The sequence below is a fragment of the Haliotis rubra genome, unplaced genomic scaffold (assembly GCF_003918875.1).
Source record: "Haliotis rubra isolate DU_JTF1 unplaced genomic scaffold, ASM391887v1 Scf457, whole genome shotgun sequence".
Taxonomy (NCBI): domain Eukaryota; kingdom Metazoa; phylum Mollusca; class Gastropoda; order Lepetellida; family Haliotidae; genus Haliotis; species Haliotis rubra.
This window is the reverse complement of record NW_025767143.1, coordinates 677,334-699,914: the sequence shown is the minus strand read 5'-3', so window position 1 is coordinate 699,914 and position 22,581 is coordinate 677,334. Positions and strand designations below refer to the sequence as shown.

The following is a 22,581-nucleotide window of genomic DNA, read 5'->3' as shown; positions in this document are numbered from 1 at the left end:
TGACATATTTTCCTAAAAATGTGTATTTCAAACTTTTCATAAAAATATATTTTCATAGGGAAGTTAACGAAATTGAACCGAAATTTGACAATTTAGTATTCTAACAAATATTTTATGACATATTTAAGCAATGACAAAATAGCCCTTTCAGCAAAAGTCATTATTCTATTTGGCCGTAAAATGTTATGTACCAGTGTTGTGAACATATTAAGTGCTGGCTTCTGATTACTTTATACATAAACATAATTTGAACAAAGACAATTATGTGAATCAATAACAAAAGAAAGTCTGTATTCTGGGGAGTAAACTTTACTGCTGTCAGCGCGTTATGTACAGTCTTAAAGGAAATCCATGGGCCACGGCTTCCCAGCAGCAAATTGCTCAAAGACCTGGTGTGAGTTTACTGGCATGTCTCTGTGGACATGTGTCAATGTGATGACATACGGACATCACCCATGCTGTACCGAGGTTCGTCATGGTCCTCCTCATTGCACTGAAGGATCTTTCGCTTGATGCTGATGTGGTGAATTGTCGAAAATATTAAGTGTAGGCACGTGCCTAAAGTGCCTAATGGCAGGTATGCTACTGGTTTTGTGAAATTATTACATGGAGTTACACACTAAAACAACACATGTTGTCATTGTCAGATTACAAATAGCACCAACGCATCGTACAGTCTATTTATAGTATCAGGGTTAAACGGCGACGCAATTGCGGCCATTCCAACTGGTGGCAGTATTTATAATGATGTAGACAGGCGTTGAACAATCTGGTCACATCGTACTGTAAGTATTGTGCTAGTTGAAGCTTTAGTTTGCCTGAATGTCCACTGCAGATTAGCGTATTTAGCCTGAACTCGAAGCATGCACACAGGAACGGAAGGATTCAGGCAGGGGGAGGCAGGGCGGGATTAAACAGTCGGTGTGAAGCAAGATGGTGGCCGAAATTCAAAACGGAGCTGATAGTTCACGCTGACATAGGTAAGTGTCGTGCTGCCATTCACATCCTAACTAGGATTGATTTCTCTCCACCTAGCGCTGGGGTCTGATGGCGTTGTGTGATGTGATCGGTGTAACAGTGACTGTTGAGCTGATACTGCATGACTTGTCAGATACCAAGTATGTCCGGCTGACACATCCAGAGATGTGTGCCCGCGTGTGTGTCTCTCCGTCTGTATGTATGATTTTTTCCTCTCTCTCTCTCTCTCTCTCTCTCTCTCTCTCTCTCTCTCTCTCTCTCTCTCTCTCTCTCTCTCTCTCTCTCTCTCTCTCTCTCTCTCTCTCTCTCTCTCTCTCTCTCTCTCTCTCTCTCTCTCTCTCTCTCTCCTTAGTGGTTGGACTGTTTCTTCTGAGACCTAGGTTCCATTATCTGCAGGTGGCGACTTTAAGCCTAAATTCAGTGGCTTGTTTATATTATAAAACTTATAATATTTAGCATGCATGTTGTAAACACTAATGTATTCACCATTAAAACCATAGCCTCGTGTATTTACATTAGTACAGCCATGTATCTATTGATGTATACATATTTACATTAGTACAGCCTCATGTATCTATTGATGTATACATATTTACATAAGTTTATACATGGTATGTAACGTTATGCTTCTAAATGCGACAAAACAAAATTTTCGAAAATTTATATTGAACTCGTAAAGGTAACTTTGTAATGGATCTGCAACTATTATCTTTTAGCAGCAACCAACATGTCTCGGCCGCCATGACTCCACCTCACCTAGTCACTTCTAAACTAGATTTACTATTTGCGTAACAGACAATCCCCGATTGAGAGGGGGATGCAGCGGTTATCAAATAATGGTGGAAACTCTCGTAAAAACGGGTGAAAATGGACCATGCACACACACCCTCCAAACCTCTTTCACACACGCACGCACGCACGCACGCACACACACCCATCCACACACACACACCACCTCCTCTTTCTCCAAAGTTTGTATCCGCCCCTGGGGTCTCACCGGGGACGGTCAGTTAATATGGCCACGTAAGCTAGAACAAGCACTGCAGCGACTATCCCACTTCCTGAAGTCACCAGTTTCCTAGCGAGAGTGAATCTAGTTCTACATACACCGAGAGCAGGAAACATGCACAGCCTCGTAGAACAGTCAGTTGTCGCTATTTATAATGTTTAATTGTTTCTATATAATGTAGAAGAAGATATTATCTTATGTTCGTATTTGGTGGTGGACGTACAGACAGACTTGGTGGTGCACATACAGACAGACTTGGTGGTGCACATACAAACAGACTTGGTGGTGCACATACAGACAGACTTGGTGGTGCACATACAAACAGACTTGGTGGTGCACATACAGACAGACTTGGTGGTGCACATACAAACAGACTTGGTGGTGCACATACAGACAGACTTGGTGGTGCACATACAGATAGACTTGGTGGTGCACATACAGACAGACTTGGTGGTGCACATACAAACAGACTTGGTGGTGCACATACAAACAGACTTGGTGGTGCACATATAAACAGACTTGGTGGTTGTGTTACCTGGGGTTTCGGGGTGTTTTACCCTTCCACCCTAGGCAATCCGTCTTACCACTCTGGTTCTGGGGATGATGTAGCTAAGATGGATAGTCAAGGATAAGTCCGGTATGTTGTTCAAGTCCATTTATTTTGGAATGAATTCTTTCACAAAGGTCCTCAGATACTTCCTAGCTTTCTTAGTTTACATGCAACACAGATTCACAACTTCATGGAAGAACTTGTTGGTTTCTTGCCCAACTCCTAAAATTACAATTACATCTCAGCCATTCTCTCAATATACAGAGAAAACCTCTCAAGTCAACGGTGGGGCCAAGCTCTCCTGCTCTCTCCCAGTCAGCTCAGTTTTGATTCTCTTCACAATTTTCTGGCTCCTCCCCCTGTAAATCAGTCCTACCCCATATAAAAATGACTCATAACCCATCTGACTAATAAGTTACTTTCATTAGTCCCTTTTCAACTGACTCATATTCCAGCTGCACCACTAACTATAATCATTTTCTCTCCTCCAAGACTTAATCGGTACCATCAATTTCTTCCATCATAAATGTACCTTATTAGTGAGCTTAAATCATTCGTGAAGCATTCAACCGAATAAAACTTCCGACTGTCAGGCGCCAGAGGATGGTTAATGAATCATTACGTGTGTCCCTTTTCTGATTCTTAGTATCTTAATTACTAGTAACTACCTAAATGGTATATGAGTCACCCGATCCACTGTTCCACTCATCTCCCTTATTAGATTTGTTGTATGCAAGGGAAATGAATCGATATGAATCTGGTTACTCTGGTCAATGCACTTTCCAAGCACAATGACACTTCTTAACTGAACTTCAAATTTTCCTTAAATATTTACCAAAGTTTTCAATCCTAAATATCCTGGTTATACATGCCCCTCCTGTTGTAGAGCATGTCCCATGCGACTGGTGAATGACTTAAGCTCAGACCTACACACAAATAAGTTATCCATAACAATTATACATCAATCATACCAAAAAAATTACAATATCAAAGAGATAATTGAATAACTATGTATCTGAGGACCAGAGAACACAAAATTGAAATACAGGTGAATGTCTCAGATAGCATCTGTCTTAGGTTGTACCTATCTGAGAAGTGTAACAGTCATGTTATATCGAATAACATTTTTAACAATTGCTGATTGAATATAATAGATGCAAACAGTATAGGTGTTACAAATCAAATCAAATATCGAAGGTTTGGATTCTTGAACATTTTCTTCTGTTTTTTTCTTTACAAATCATGATAGTTTTACAACACCATACATCCAGATTATAAGTGTACAAAGCATGCAACATCAGAATACAATATGGAATCATTTATACATGAGGACACTAGTACGTCTGAGTTCACATAAGTTTGTAAAATGAATTAGATTATTCAAAGTCACATCAGCTTTTAAAATGAAACTTGAAAGTCATCACAAAGTTCTCCTGTCTTGAAAGAACTGAAGGTGAATTTAACTTTATATCTTGTTTGTGTTACTGTTTAGCAAGGTGGTGGAGCAGAAAGACTACCTAACTCGTGAATAAGTATTGGATATTGTTCACTTCCATGTATCAGTGGAAACAGAAATGAATAAAATTATGAGTACAAATAAGCACCCATATATGAGATATGAAGTTCTTGATATCCATTGCATGTCCCCAATCAGAGTCCAGCTATTCATTAAGATAGAGTCAGTTGGGTATATGTAAATTATCTTATTCTCTTTTACTAACTTTATGGCTCTTAAAGACACTCTTTCAAATGACTTTACATGACAAAGTTGAGTGTTTCTGTCATTGGACGTTACTGGTAACATCGTAGAGACATAGTAGTAGTGTAATGTCTGTACCTTAGAAGCTGTGTAGTATTTGAGTATTTCTATCCTTTGGAAGTCTATTTTATTACCACTGTATGATACTGTGTCTGTTCATACGTCAAGATCTCTCCCTTATGATGACTAAAGGTAGTACCCCAAAGAAACTCATAGATATCTAAAACGCATGTCGTCAGTGGTATTGAGTTCCACCTCGTCAGTAGTGTCATCATCACCTGAAGTGTGAGCTGAAAGGTCCTGTAGAATGTCAACAATCGAGTAATTCAAATACTCTGTTCCTGCTCCTTATCATAAGGAGTCAATATCTCTTCCTAGAGAAGGAATATCCAACAATCCCAATTGGTCGTCACCAATGTACCATACAACATATCACTCTCCCACAAGGGATGTTTACCACATCAAATAGACTGAAGAACACTGCGCATTGCTCATACAGTCTCTGTTCATGAGAAAATAACATGCAGTACTCGTGGGTTAGTCAAATATTTCATATTAAAGGCCTTGTTAAACTATTTCAATCACTTACTCTGTTCAGTCCCAGTCATAGGTAGTCATTCCTATGTTAATCTCTTACTTTGGTCTATCCAAATAGATTGTACGTCTTGTACTCATAAAACGCCTCTCACCAGGAAAAAAAATTTGTCTCCCATTGATGTAATTGGCCTCCGCTTACACTCCACGACCGATTTATAGGTCTTCACCCAGGCTACGAGACAGATCGACACTCCGTCCTTCGTCCCGAATGAATTCATCGTTAGTCTTTCGACTGTCCTCATATTTCAGCAACCTGAGGTAGATGCCTATCTACCCCACACTAGAGAGTGTCAGTCATCTCTAGACTCTTTTGAGCTTTTCCGTTCACTAATGCAGTCCCTCTGCTTCATATAAAGGCGGTCTCTCTCCGCTACAAATTCATCAAGTCTCACTGGTGCGGTCTCTCTCCGCTACAAATTCATCAAGTCTCACTGGTGCGGTCTCTCTCCGCTAAAATGCTCTATGGCCATAGGCAGCTTATATCTCCGCTTTATACACATCAATTCTCATAGTGCAGGCATGTCCCTCTGCTTCATATTCATCAATTCTCACAAATGCGGTCTCTCCGCTTCATATACATCAGTTCTCATAGGCGCGGGCATGTCCTCCGCGACTTTTCCATAACAATTCACATAACTTTTTGGGTACCCATATAAATTAACACGTGTCATGATAAAGTGGGACTTAGAAATATGTCTTACTATCTTATACTCAGAGATTCAGGAACATTTAGATCAGGAGTCTTATCCTTCGGTATTTTGCTTCCATTTCACTTTTCCTTTCATTGTTTTTCTGACGTGGAAGTCTTCCACTCTTTCTGCTGGGAGAAATTCCCATAGGACCTATTCACTTTCTGTGACACCTACATACCTGACCTTGTACAGACAGACTTGGTGGTGCACATACAGACAGACTTGGTGGTGCACATACAAACAGACTTGGTGGTGCACATACAAACAGACTTGGTGGTGCACATATAGACAGACTTGGTGGTGCACATACAAACAGACTTGGTGGTGCACATACAGACAGACTTGGTGGTGCACATACAGACAGACTTGGTGGTGCACATACAAACAGACTTGGTGGTGCACATACAGACAGACTTGATGGTGCACATACAAACAGACATGGTGGTGCACATACAAACAGACAGACTTGGTGGTGCACATACAGACAAACTTGGTGGTGCACATACAAACAGACTTGGTGGTGCACATACAAACAGACTTGGTGGTGCACATACAAACAGACTTGGTGGTGCACATACAAACAGACATGGTGGTGCACATACAGACAGACTTGGTGGTGCACATACAGACAGACTTGGTGGTGCACATACAGACAGACTTGGTGGTGCACATACAGACAGACTTGGTGGTGCGCATACAGACAGACTTGGTGGTGCACATACAAACAGACTTGGTGGTGCACAAACAGACAGACTTGGTGGTGCACATACAAACAGACTTGGTGGTGCACATACAGACAGACTTGGTGGTGCACATACAAACAGACTTGGTGGTGCACATACAAACAGACTTGGTGGTGCACATACAAACAGACTTGGTGGTGCACATACAGATAGACTTGGTGGTGCACATACAAACAGACTTGGTGGTGCACATACAGACAGACTTGGTGGTGCACATACAGACAGACATGGTGGTGCACATACAGACAGACTTGGTGGTGCACATACAGACAGACTTGGTGGTGCACATACAAACAGACTTGGTGGTGCACATACAAACAGACTTGGTGGTGCACATACAAACAGACTTGGTGGTGCACAAACAGACAGACTTGGTGGTGCACATACAGACAGACTTGGTGGTGCACAAACAGACAGACTTGGTGGTGCACTTACAAACAGACTTGGTGGTGCACAAACAAACACACATGGTGGTGCACATACAAACAGACAGACTTGGTGGTGCACATACAGACAGACTTGGTGGTGCACATACAAACAGACTTGGTGGTGCACATACAGACAGACTTGGTGGTGCACATACAAACAGACTTGGTGGTGCACATACAGACAGACTTGGTGGTGCACATACAGATAGACTTGGTGGTGCACATACAGACAAACTTGGTGGTGCACATACAAACAGACTTGGTGGTGCACATACAAACAGACTTGGTGGTGCACATATAAACAGACTTGGTGGTGCACATACAGACAGACTTGGTGGTGCACATACAAACAGACTTGGTGGTGCACATACAAACAGACTTGGTGGTGCACATATAGACAGACTTGGTGGTGCACATACAAACAGACTTGGTGGTGCACATACAGACAGACTTGGTGGTGCACATACAGACAGACTTGGTGGTGCACATACAAAACAGACTTGGTGGTGCACATACAGACAGACTTGGTGGTGCACATACAGACAGACTTGGTGGTGCACATACAAACAGACTTGGTGGTGCACATACAGACAGACTTGATGGTGCACATACAAACAGACATGGTGGTGCACATACAAACAGACAGACTTGGTGGTGCACATACAGACAAACTTGGTGGTGCACATACAAACAGACTTGGTGGTGCACATACAAACAGACTTGGTGGTGCACATACAAACAGACTTGGTGGTGCACATACAAACAGACATGGTGGTGCACATACAGACAGACTTGGTGGTGCACATAGAGACAGACTTGGTGGTGCACATACAGACAGACTTGGTGGTGCACATACAGACAGACTTGGTGGTGCGCATACAGACAGACTTGGTGGTGCACATACAAACAGACTTGGTGGTGCACAAACAGACAGACTTGGTGGTGCACATACAAACAGACTTGGTGGTGCACATACAGACAGACTTGGTGGTGCACATATAAACAGACTTGGTGGTGCACATACAGACAGACTTGGTGGTGCACATACAGACAGACTTGGTGGTGCACATACAAACAGACATGGTGGTGCACATACAGACAGAAATGGTGGTGCACATACAGACAGATTTGGTGGTGCACATACAAACAGACTTGGTGGTGCACATACAGACAGACTTGGTGGTGCACATATAGACTTGGTGGTGCACATACAGACAGACATGGTGGTGCACATACAAACAGACTTGGTGGTGCACATACAAACAGACTTGGTGGTGCACATACAAACAGACTTTGGTGGTGCACATACAGATAGACTTGGTGGTGCACATACAAACAGACTTGGTGGTGCACATACAGACAGACTTGGTGGTGCACATACAGACAGACATGGTGGTGCACATACAGACAGACTTGGTGGTGCACATACAGACAGACTTGGTGGTGCACATACAAACAGACTTGGTGGTGCACATACAAACAGACTTGGTGGTGCACATACAAACAGACTTGGTGGTGCACAAACAGACAGACTTGGTGGTGCACATACAGACAGACTTGGTGGTGCACAAACAGACAGACTTGGTGGTGCACTTACAAACAGACTTGGTGGTGCACAAACAAACACACATGGTGGTGCACATACAAACAGACAGACTTGGTGGTGCACATATAAACAGACTTGGTGGTGCACAAACAGACAGACTTGGTGGTGCACATACAGACAGACTTGGTGGTGCACATACAGACAGACTTGGTGGTGCACATGCAGACAGACTTGGTGGTGCACATACAAACAGACTTGGTGGTGCACATACAGACAGACTTGGTGGTGCACATATAGACAGACTTGGTGGTGCACATATAGACTTGGTGGTGCACATACAGACAGACATGGTGGTGCACATACAAACAGACTTGGTGGTGCACATAGAGACAGACTTGGTGGTGCACATACAGACAGACTTGGTGGTGCACATACAGACAGACTTGGTGGTGCGCATACAGACAGACTTGGTGGTGCACATACAAACAGACTTGGTGGTGTACATACAAACAGACAGACTTGGTGGTGCACATATAAACAGACTTGGTGGTGCACAAACAGACAGACTTGGTGGTGCACATACAGACAGACATGGTGGTGCACATACAAACAGACTTGGTGGTGCACATACAAACAGACTTGGTGGTGCACATACAAACAGACTTGGTGGTGCACATACAGATAGACTTGGTGGTGCACATACAAACAGACTTGGTGGTGCACATACAAACAGACATGGTGGTGCACATATAAACAGACAGACTTGGTGGTGCACATATAAACAGACTTGGTGGTGCACAAACAGACAGACTTGGTGGTGCACATACAGACAGACTTGGTGGTGCACATACAGACAGACATGGTGGTGCACATACAGACAGACTTGGTGGTGCACATACAGACAGACTTGGTGGTGCACATATAGACTTGGTGGTGCACATACAGACAGACTTGGTGGTGCACATACAAACAGACTTGGTGGTGCACATACAAACAGACTTGGTGGTGCACATACAAACAGACTTGGTGGTGCACAAACAGACAGACTTGGTGGTGCACATACAGACAGACTTGGTGGTGCACAAACAGACAGACTTGGTGGTGCACATACAAACAGACTTGGTGGTGCACAAACAAACAGACATGGTGGTGCACATACAAACAGACAGACTTGGTGGTGCACATATAAACAGACTTGGTGGTGCACAAACAGACAGACTTGGTGGTGCACATACAGACAGACTTGGTGGTGCACATACAGACAGACTTGGTGGTGCAGATACAGACAGACTTGGTGGTGCACATACAAACAGACTTGGTGGTGCACATACAGACAGACTTGGTGGTGCACATACAAACAGACTTGGTGGTGCACAAACAAACAGACATGGTGGTGCACATACAAACAGACAGACTTGGTGGTGCACATATAAACAGACTTGGTGGTGCACAAACAGACAGACTTGGTGGTGCACATACAGACAGACTTGGTGGTGCACATACAGACAGACTTGGTGGTGCACATACAGACAGACTTGGTGGTGCACATACAAACAGACTTGGTGGTGCACATACAGACAGACTTGGTGGTGCACAGACTGACTTTGGTGGTGCACATACAAACAGACTTGGTGGTGCACATACAGACAGACTTGGTGGTGCACATACAGACAGACATGGTGGTGCACATACAGACAGACTTGGTGGTGCACATACAAACAGACTTGGTGGTGCACATACAAACAGACTTGGTGGTGCACATACAAACAGACATGGTGGTGCACATAAAACAGACATGGTGGTGCACATACAGACAGACTTGGTGGTGCACATAGAGACAGACTTGGTGGTGCACATACAGACAGACTTGGTGGTGCACATACAGACAGACTTGGTGGTGCGCATACAGACAGACTTGGTGGTGCACATACAAACAGACTTGGTGGTGCACATACAAACAGACTTGGTGGTGCACATACAGATAGACTTGGTGGTGCACATACAAACAGACTTGGTGGTGCACATACAAACAGACATGGTGGTGCACATACAAACAGACAGACTTGGTGGTGCACATATAAACAGACTTGGTGGTGCACAAACAGACAGACTTGGTGGTGCACATACAGACAGACTTGGTGGTGCACATACAGACAGACTTGGTGGTGCACAAACAGACAGACTTGGTGGTGCACATACAGACAGACTTGGTGGTGCACATACAGACAGACATGGTGGTGCACATACAGACAGAATTGGTGGTGCACATACAGACAGACTTGGTGGTGCACATATAGACTTGGTGGTGCACATGCAGACATACTTGGTGGTGCACATACAAACAGACTTGGTGGTGCACATACAGAGAGACTTGGTGGTGCACATGCAGACAGACTTGGTGGTGCACATGCAGACAGACTTGGTGGTGCACATACAAACAGACTTGGTGGTGCACATACAGACAGACTTGGTGGTGCACATATAGACAGACTTGGTGGTGCACATATAGACTTGGTGGTGCACATACAGACAGACATGGTGGTGCACATACAAACAGACTTGGTGGTGCACATATAGACAGACTTGGTGGTGCACATACAGACAGACTTGGTGGTGCACATACAGACAGACTTAGGTGCGATACAGACTTGGTGGCACATACAAACAGATACATAGACAGACTTGGTGGTGCACATACAAACAGACTTGGTGGTGCACAAACAGACAGACTTGGTGGTGCACATACAGACAGACTTGGTGGTGCACATATAAACAGACTTGGTGGTGCACATACAAACAGACTTGGTGGTGCACATACAAACAGACTTACGGTGCACATACAGATAGACAGACTTGGTGGTGCACATACAAACAGACTTGGTGGTGCACATACAAACAGACTTGGTGGTGCACATACAGACAGACTTGGTGGTGCACATACAGACAGACTTGGTGGTGCACATACAGACAGACATGGTGGCACATACAGACAGACAGTGGTGCACATACAGACAGACTTGGTGGTGCACATACAGACAGACTTGGTGGTGCACATACAGACAGACTTGGTGGTGCACATACAGACAGACTTGGTGGTGCACATACAAACAGACTTGGTGGTGCACATACAAACAGACTTGGTGGTGCACATACAGACAGACTTGGTGGTGCACATACAGACAGACTTGGTGGTGCACATACAGACAGACTTACAAACAGTGGTGCACAAACAGACAGACTTGGTGGTGCACATACAAACAGACTTGGTGGTGCACAAACAAACAGACATGGTGGTGCACATACAAACAGACAGACTTGGTGGTGCACATATAAACAGACTTGGTGGTGCACAAACAGACAGACTTGGTGGTGCACATACAGACAGACTTGGTGGTGCACATACAGACAGACTTGGTGGTGCAGATACAGACAGACTTGGTGGTGCACATACAAACAGACTTGGTGGTGCACATACAGACAGACTTTGGTGGTGCACATACAAACAGACTTGGTGGTGCACAAACAAACAGACATGGTGGTGCACATACAAACAGACAGACTTGGTGGTGCACATATAAACAGACTTGGTGGTGCACAAACAGACAGACTTGGTGGTGCACATACAGACAGACTTGGTGGTGCACATACAGACAGACTTGGTGGTGCACATACAGACAGACTTGGTGGTGCACATACAAACAGACTTGGTGGTGCACATACAGACAGACTTGGTGGTGCACAGACTGACTTGGTGGTGCACATACAAACAGACTTGGTGGTGCACATACAGACAGACTTGGTGGTGCACATACAGACAGACATGGTGGTGCACATACAGACAGACTTGGTGGTGCACATACAAACAGACTTGGTGGTGCACATACAAACAGACTTGGTGGTGCACATACAAACAGACATGGTGGTGCACATAAAACAGACATGGTGGTGCACATACAGACAGACTTGGTGGTGCACATAGAGACAGACTTGGTGGTGCACATACAGACAGACTTGGTGGTGCACATACAGACAGACTTGGTGGTGCGCATACAGACAGACTTGGTGGTGCACATACAAACAGACTTGGTGGTGCACATACAAACAGACTTGGTGGTGCACATACAGATAGACTTGGTGGTGCACATACAAACAGACTTGGTGGTGCACATACAAACAGACATGGTGGTGCACATACAAACAGACAGACTTGGTGGTGCACATATAAACAGACTTGGTGGTGCACAAACAGACAGACTTGGTGGTGCACATACAGACAGACTTGGTGGTGCACATACAGACAGACTTGGTGGTGCACAAACAGACAGACTTGGTGGTGCACATACAGACAGACTTGGTGGTGCACATACAGACAGACATGGTGGTGCACATACAGACAGAATTGGTGGTGCACATACAGACAGACTTGGTGGTGCACATATAGACTTGGTGGTGCACATGCAGACATACTTGGTGGTGCACATACAAACAGACTTGGTGGTGCACATACAGAGAGACTTGGTGGTGCACATACAAACAGACTTGGTGGTGCACAAACAGACAGACTTGGTGGTGCACAAACAGACAGACTTGGTGGTGCACAAACAGACAGACTTGGTGGTGCACATACAAACAGACTTGGTGGTGCACATACAAACAAACAGACTTGGTGGTGCACATATAAACAGACTTGGTGGTGCACATACAGACAGACTTGGTTGTGCAGATATAGACTTGGTGGTGCACATACAGACAGACATGGTGGTGCACATACAAACAGACTTGATGGTGCACATACAAACAGACTTGGTGGTGCACATACAAACAGACTTGGTGGTGCACATACAAACAGACTTGGTGGTGCACATACAGATAGACTTGGTGGTGCACATACAAACAGACTTGGTGGTGCACATACAAACAGACATGGTGGTGCACATACAAACTGACAGACTTGGTGGTGCACATATGAACAGACTTGGTGGTGCACAAACAGACAGACTTGGTGGTGCACATACAGACAGACTTGGTGGTGCACATACAGACAGACATGGTGGTGCACATACAGACAGAACTTCGTGGTGCACATACAGACAGACTTGGTGGTGCACATACAGACAGACTTGGTGGTGCACATACAGACAGACTTGGTGGTGCACATACAGACAGAGACATGGTGGTGCACATACAGACAGACTTGGTGGTGCACATACAGACAGACATGGTGGTGCACATACAGACAGACTTGGTGGTGCACATACAGACAGACTTGGTGGTGCACATACAGACAGACTTGGTGGTGCACATACAGACAAACATGGTGGTGGTACATACAGACAGACTTGGTGGTGCACATACAAACAGACTTGGTGGTTGCACATACAAACAGACTTGGTGGTGCACATACAAACAGACATGGTGGTGCACATACAAACAAACATGGTGGTGCACATACAGACAGACTTGGTGGTGCACATAGAGACAGACTTGGTGGTGCACATACAGACAGACTTGGTGGTGCATACAGACAGACTTGGTGGTGCGCCACAGACAGACTTGGTGGTGCGCGATACAGACAGACTTGGTGGTGCACATACAAACAGACTTGGTGGTGCACATACAAACAGACTTGGTGGTGCACATACAGATAGACTTGGTGGTGCACATACAAACAGACTTGGTGGTGCACATACAAACAGACATGGTGGTGCACATACAAACAGACAGACTTGGTGGTGCACATATAAACAGACTTGGTGGTGCACAAACAGACAGACTTGGTGGTGCACATACAGACAGACTTGGTGGTGCACATACAGACAGACTTGGTGGTGCACAAACAGACAGACTTGGTGGTGCACATACAGACAGACTTGGTGGTGCACATACAGACAGACATGGTGGTGCACATACAGACAGAATTGGTGGTGCACATACAGACAGACTTGGTGGTGCACATATAGACTTGGTGGTGCACATGCAGACATACTTGGTGGTGCACATACAAACAGACTTGGTGGTGCACACAGAGAGAGACTTGGTGGTGCATACAAACAGACTTGGTGGTGCACAAACAGACAGACTTGGTGGTGCACATATACAGACAGACTTGGTGGTGCACAAACAGACAGACTTGGTGGTGCACATACAAACAGACTTGGTGGTGCACATACAAACAAACAGACTTGGTGGTGCACATATAAACAGACTTGGTGGTGCACATACAGACAGACTTGGTTGTGCACATATAGACTTGGTGGTGCACATACAGACAGACATGGTGGTGCACATACAAACAGACTTGATGGTGCACATACAAACAGACTTGGTGGTGCACATACAAACAGACTTGGTGGTGCACATACAAACAGACTTGGTGGTGCACATACAGATAGACTTGGTGGTGCACATACAAACAGACTTGGTGGTGCACATACAAACAGACATGGTGGTGCACATACAAACTGACAGACTTGGTGGTGCACATATGAACAGACTTGGTGGTGCACAAACAGACAGACTTGGTGGTGCACATACAGAAAGACTTGGTGGTGCACATACAGACAGACATGGTGGTGCACATACAGACAGACTTCGTGGTGCACATACAGACAGACTTGGTGGTGCACATACAGACAGACTTGGTGGTGCACATACAGACAGACTTGGTGGTGCACATACAGACAGACATGGTGGTGCACATACAGACAGACTTGGTGGTGCACATACAGACAGACATGGTGGTGCACATACAGACAGACTTGGTGGTGCACATACAGACAGACTTGGTGGTGCACATATAGACATGGTGGTGCACATACAGACAGACTTGGTGGTGCACATACAAACAGACTTGGTGGTGCACATACAAACAGACTTGGTGGTGCACATACAGATAGACTTGGTGGTGCACATACAAACAGACTTGGTGGTGCACATATATAGACATGGTGGTGCACATACAGACAGACATGGTGGTGCACATACAAACAGACTTGGTGGTGCACATACAAACAGACTTGGTGGTGCACATACAGACAGACTTGGTGGTGCACATACAAACAGACTTGGTGGTGCACATACAAACAGACTTGGTGGTGCACATACAAACAGACTTGGTGGTGCACATACAGATAGACTTGGTGGTGCACATACAAACAGACTTGGTGGTGCACATACAGACAGACTTGGTGGTGCACATACAGACAGACATGGTGGTGCACATACAGACAGACTTGGTGGTGCACATACAGACAGACTTGGTGGTGCACATACAAACAGACTTGGTGGTGCACATACAAACAGACTTGGTGGTGCACATACAAACAGACTTGGTGGTGCACAAACAGACAGACTTGGTGGTGCACATACAGACAGACTTGGTGGTGCACAAACAGACAGACTTGGTGGTGCACTTACAAACAGACTTGGTGGTGCACAAACAAACACACATGGTGGTGCACATACAAACAGACAGACTTGGTGGTGCACATACAGACAGACTTGGTGGTGCACATACAAACAGACTTGGTGGTGCACATACAGACAGACTTGGTGGTGCACATACAAACAGACTTGGTGGTGCACATACAGACAGACTTGGTGGTGCACATACAGATAGACTTGGTGGTGCACATACAGACAGACTTGGTGGTGCACATACAAACAGACTTGGTGGTGCACATACAAACAGACTTGGTGGTGCACATATAAACAGACTTGGTGGTGCACATACAGACAGACTTGGTGGTGCACATACAAACAGACTTGGTGGTGCACATACAAACAGACTTGGTGGTGCACATATAGACAGACTTGGTGGTGCACATACAAACAGACTTGGTGGTGCACATACAGACAGACTTGGTGGTGCACATACAGACAGACTTGGTGGTGCACATACAAACAGACTTGGTGGTGCACATACAGACAGACTTGGTGGTGCACATACAGACAGACTTGGTGGTGCACATACAAACAGACTTGGTGGTGCACATACAGACAGACTTGATGGTGCACATACAAACAGACATGGTGGTGCACATACAAACAGACAGACTTGGTGGTGCACATACAGACAAACTTGGTGGTGCACATACAAACAGACTTGGTGGTGCACATACAAACAGACTTGGTGGTGCACATACAAACAGACTTGGTGGTGCACATACAAACAGACATGGTGGTGCACATACAGACAGACTTGGTGGTGCACATAGAGACAGACTTGGTGGTGCACATACAGACAGACTTGGTGGTGCACATACAGACAGACTTGGTGGTGCGCATACAGACAGACTTGGTGGTGCACATACAAACAGACTTGGTGGTGCACAAACAGACAGACTTGGTGGTGCACATACAAACAGACTTGGTGGTGCACATACAGACAGACTTGGTGGTGCACATATAAACAGACTTGGTGGTGCACATACAGACAGACTTGGTGGTGCACATACAGACAGACTTGGTGGTGCACATACAAACAGACATGGTGGTGCACATACAGACAGAAATGGTGGTGCACATACAGACAGATTTGGTGGTGCACATACAAACAGACTTGGTGGTGCACATACAGACAGACTTGGTGGTGCACATATAGACTTGGTGGTGCACATACAGACAGACATGGTGGTGCACATACAAACAGACTTGGTGGTGCACATACAAACAGACTTGGTGGTGCACATACAAACAGACTTGGTGGTGCACATACAGATAGACTTGGTGGTGCACATACAAACAGACTTGGTGGTGCACATACAGACAGACTTGGTGGTGCACATACAGACAGACATGGTGGTGCACATACAGACAGACTTGGTGGTGCACATACAGACAGACTTGGTGGTGCACATACAAACAGACTTGGTGGTGCACATACAAACAGACTTGGTGGTGCACATACAAACAGACTTGGTGGTGCACAAACAGACAGACTTGGTGGTGCACATACAGACAGACTTGGTGGTGCACAAACAGACAGACTTGGTGGTGCACTTACAAACAGACTTGGTGGTGCACAAACAAACACACATGGTGGTGCACATACAAACAGACAGACTTGGTGGTGCACATATAAACAGACTTGGTGGTGCACAAACAGACAGACTTGGTGGTGCACATACAGACAGACTTGGTGGTGCACATACAGACAGACTTGGTGGTGCACATGCAGACAGACTTGGTGGTGCACATACAAACAGACTTGGTGGTGCACATACAGACAGACTTGGTGGTGCACATATAGACTTGGTGGTGCACATACAGACAGACATGGTGGTGCACATACAAACAGACTTGGTGGTGCACATACAGACAGACATGGTGGTGCACATACAGACAGACTTGGTGGTACACATACAAACAGACTTGGTGGTGCACATACAAACGGACATGGTGGTGCACATACAAACAGACATGGTGGTGCACATACAGACAGACTTGGTGGTGCACATAGAGACAGACTTGGTGGTGCACATACAGACAGACTTGGTGGTGCACATACAGACAGACTTGGTGGTGCGCATACAGACAGACTTGGTGGTGCACATACAAACAGACTTGGTGGTGTACATACAAACAGACAGACTTGGTGGTGCACATATAAACAGACTTGGTGGTGCACAAACAGACAGACTTGGTGGTGCACATACAGACAGACATGGTGGTGCACATACAAACAGACTTGGTGGTGCACATACAAACAGACTTGGTGGTGCACATACAAACAGACTTGGTGGTGCACATACAGATAGACTTGGTGGTGCACATACAAACAGACTTGGTGGTGCACATACAAACAGACATGGTGGTGCACATATAAACAGACAGACTTGGTGGTGCACATATAAACAGACTTGGTGGTGCACAAACAGACAGACTTGGTGGTGCACATACAGACAGACTTGGTGGTGCACATACAGACAGACATGGTGGTGCACATACAGACAGACTTGGTGGTGCACATACAGACAGACTTGGTGGTGCACATATAGACTTGGTGGTGCACATACAGACAGACTTGGTGGTGCACATACAAACAGACTTGGTGGTGCACATACAAACAGACTTGGTGGTGCACATACAAACAGACTTGGTGGTGCACAAACAGACAGACTTGGTGGTGCACATACAGACAGACTTGGTGGTGCACAAACAGACAGACTTGGTGGTGCACATACAAACAGACTTGGTGGTGCACAAACAAACAGACATGGTGGTGCACATACAAACAGACAGACTTGGTGGTGCACATATAAACAGACTTGGTGGTGCACAAACAGACAGACTTGGTGGTGCACATACAGACAGACTTGGTGGTGCACATACAGACAGACTTGGTGGTGCAGATACAGACAGACTTGGTGGTGCACATACAAACAGACTTGGTGGTGCACATACAGACAGACTTGGTGGTGCACATACAAACAGACTTGGTGGTGCACATACAGACCGACATGGTGGTGCACATACAAACAGACTTGGTGGTGCACATACAAACAGACTTGGTGGTGCACATACAAACAGACTTGGTGGTGCACATACAGATAGACTTGGTGGTGCACATACAAACAGACTTGGTGGTGCACATACAAACAGACATGGTGGTGCACATACAAACAGACAGACTTGGTGGTGCACATATAAACAGACTTGGTGGTGCACAAACAGACAGACTTGGTGGTGCACATACAGACAGACTTGGTGGTGCACATACAGACAGACATGGTGGTGCAAATACAGACAGAATTGGTGGTGCACATACAGACAGACTTGGTGGTGCACATATAGACTTGGTGGTGCACATGCAGACATACTTGGTGGTGCACATACAAACAGACTTGGTGGTGCACATACAGAGAGACTTGGAGGTGCACATACAAACAGACTTGGTGGTGCACAAACAGACAGACTTGGTGGTGCACATACAAACAGACTTGGTGGTGCACAAACAAACAGACATGGTGGTGCACATACAAACAGACAGACTTGGTGGTGCACATATAAACAGACTTGGTGGTGCACAAACAGACAGACTTGGTGGTGCACATACAGACAGACTTGGTGGTGCACATACAGACAGACTTGGTGGTGCAGATACAGACAGACTTGGTGGTGCACATACAAACAGACTTGGTGGTGCACATACAGACAGACTTGGTGGTGCACATACAAACAGACTTGGTGGTGCACATACAGACAGACATGGTGGTGCACATACAAACAGACTTGGTGGTGCACATACAAACAGACTTGGTGGTGCACATACAAACAGACTTGGTGGTGCACATACAGATAGACTTGGTGGTGCACATACAAACAGACTTGGTGGTGCACATACAAACAGACATGGTGGTGCACATACAAACAGACATGGTGGTGCACATACAAACAGACAGACTTGGTGGTGCACAAACAGACAGACTTGATGGTGCACATACAGACAGACTTGGTGGTGCACATACAGACAGACATGGTGGTGCACATACAGACAGAATTGGTGGTGCACATACAGACAGACTTGGTGGTGCACATATAGACTTGGTGGTGCACATGCAGACATACTTGGTGGTGCACATACAAACAGACTTGGTGGTGCACATACAGAGAGACTTGGTGGTGCACATACAAACAGACTTGGTGGTGCACAAACAGACAGACTTGGTGGTGCACATACAGACAGACTTGGTGGTGCACAAACAGACAGACTTGGTGGTGCACATACAAACAGACTTGGTGGTGCACATACAAACAGACAGACTTGGTGGTGCACATATAAACAGACTTGGTGGTGCACAAACAGACAGACTTGGTGGTGCACATACAGACAGACTTGGTGGTGCACATACAGACAGACATGGTGGTGCACATGCAGACAGACTTGGTGGTGCACATACAAACAGACTTGGTGGTGCACATACAGACAGACTTGGTGGTGCACATATAGACTTGGTGGTGCACATACAGACAGACATGGTGGTGCACATACAAACAGACTTGGTGGTGCACATATAAACAGACTTGGTGGTGCACATACAGACAGACTTGGTTGTGCACATATAGACTTGGTGGTGCACATACAGACAGACATGGTGGTGCACATACAAACAGACTTGGTGGTGCACATACAAACAGACTTGGTGGTGCACATACAAACAGTCTTGGTGGTGCACATACAGACAGACTTGGTGGTGCACATATAGACTTGGTGGTGCACATACAGACAGACATGGTGGTGCACATACAAACAGACTTGGTGGTGCACATACAAACAGACTTGGTGGTGCACATACAAACAGACTTGGTGGTGCACATACAGATAGACTTGGTGGTGCACATACAAACAGACTTGGTGGTGCACATACAAACAGACTTGGTGGTGCACATACAGATAGACTTGGTGGTGCACATACAAACAGACTTGGTGGTGCACATACAAACAGACATGGTGGTGCACATACAAACAGACAGACTTGGTGGTGCACATACAGACAGACTTGGTGGTGCACATACAGACAGACATAGTGGTGCACATACAGACAGACTTGGTGGTGCACATACAGACAGACTTGGTGGTGCACATACAGACAGACTTGGTGGTGCACATACAAACAGACTTGGTGGTGCACATACAGACAGACATGGTGGTGCACATACAGACAGACTTGGTGGTGCACATACAGACAGACATGGTGGTGCACATACAGACAGACTTGGTGGTGCACATACAGACAGACTTGGTGGTGCACATATAGACATGGTGGTGCACATACAGACAGACTTGGTGGTGCACATACAAACAGACTTGGTGGTGCACATACAAACAGACTTGGTGGTGCACATACAAACAGACTTGGTGGTGCACAAACAGACAGACTTGGTGGTGCACATACAGACAGACTTGGTGGTGCACAAACAAACAGACATGGTGGTGCACATACAAACAGACAGACTTGGTGGTGCACATATAAACAGACTTGGTGGTGCACAAACAGACAGACTTGGTGGTGCACATACAGACAGACTTGGTGGTGCACATACAGACAGACTTGGTGGTGCACATACAGACAGACTTGGTGGTGCACATACAAACAGACTTGGTGGTGCACATACAGACAGACTTGGTGGTGCACAGACTGACTTGGTGGTGCACATACAAACAGACTTGGTGGTGCACATACAGACAGACTTGGTGGTGCACATACAGACAGACATGGTGGTGCACATACAGACAGACTTGGTGGTGCACATACAAACAGACTTGGTGGTGCACATACAAACAGACTTGGTGGTGCACATACAAACAGACATGGTGGTGCACATAAAACAGACATGGTGGTGCACATACAGACAGACTTGGTGGTGCACATAGAGACAGACTTGGTGGTGCACATACAGACAGACTTGGTGGTGCACATACAGACAGACTTGGTGGTGCGCATACAGACAGACTTGGTGGTGCACATACAAACAGACTTGGTGGTGCACATACAAACAGACTTGGTGGTGCACATACAGACAGACTTAGTGTGGTGCACATACAAACAGACTTGGTGGTGCACATACAAACAGACATGGTGGTGCACATACAAACAGACAGACTTGGTGGTGCACATATAAACAGACTTGGTGGTGCACAAACAGACAGACTTGGTGGTGCACATACAGACAGACTTGGTGGTGCACATACAGACAGACTTGGTGGTGCACAAACAGACAGACTTGGTGGTGCACATACAGACAGACTTGGTGGTGCACATACAGACAGACATGGTGGTGCACATACAGACAGAATTGGTGGTGCACATACAGACAGACTTGGTGGTGCACATATAGATCTTGGTGGTGCACATGCAGACATACTTGGTGGTGCACATACAAACAGACTTGGTGGTGCACATACAGACTTGGTGGTGCACATACAAACAGACTTGGTGGTGCACAAACAGACAGACTTGGTGGTGCACATACAGACAGACTTGGTGGTGCACAAACAGACAGACTTGGTGGTGCACATACAAACAGACTTGGTGGTGCACATACAAACAAACAGACTTGGTGGTGCACATATAAACAGACTTGGTGGTGCACATACAGACAGACTTGGTTGTGCAGATATATAGACTTGGTGGTGCACATACAGACAGACATGGTGGTGCACATACAAACAGACTTGATGGTGCACATACAAACAGACTTGGTGGTGCACATACAAACAGACTTGGTGGTGCACATACAAACAGACTTGGTGGTGCACATACAGATAGACTTGGTGG

At 45.7% G+C, this 22,581-nt stretch overlaps 1 protein-coding gene across 2 annotated transcripts in view; it reads left to right on the top strand.

Annotated features, from left to right (window-relative positions):
• The first annotated feature begins 710 nt into the window (after positions 1 to 710).
• The window catches only part of LOC124290105, a 138,013-nt gene continuing 116,142 nt past the window's right edge, over positions 711 to 22,581 (top strand). The window contains exon 1 of one of the 2 annotated variants that reach the window (XM_046726791.1): positions 711 to 980. The gene's annotated coding sequence lies outside the window, so the exon portion shown is untranslated. The remainder of the gene's footprint in view (positions 981 to 22,581) is intronic. The other variant, XM_046726792.1, reaches the window with a different exon arrangement.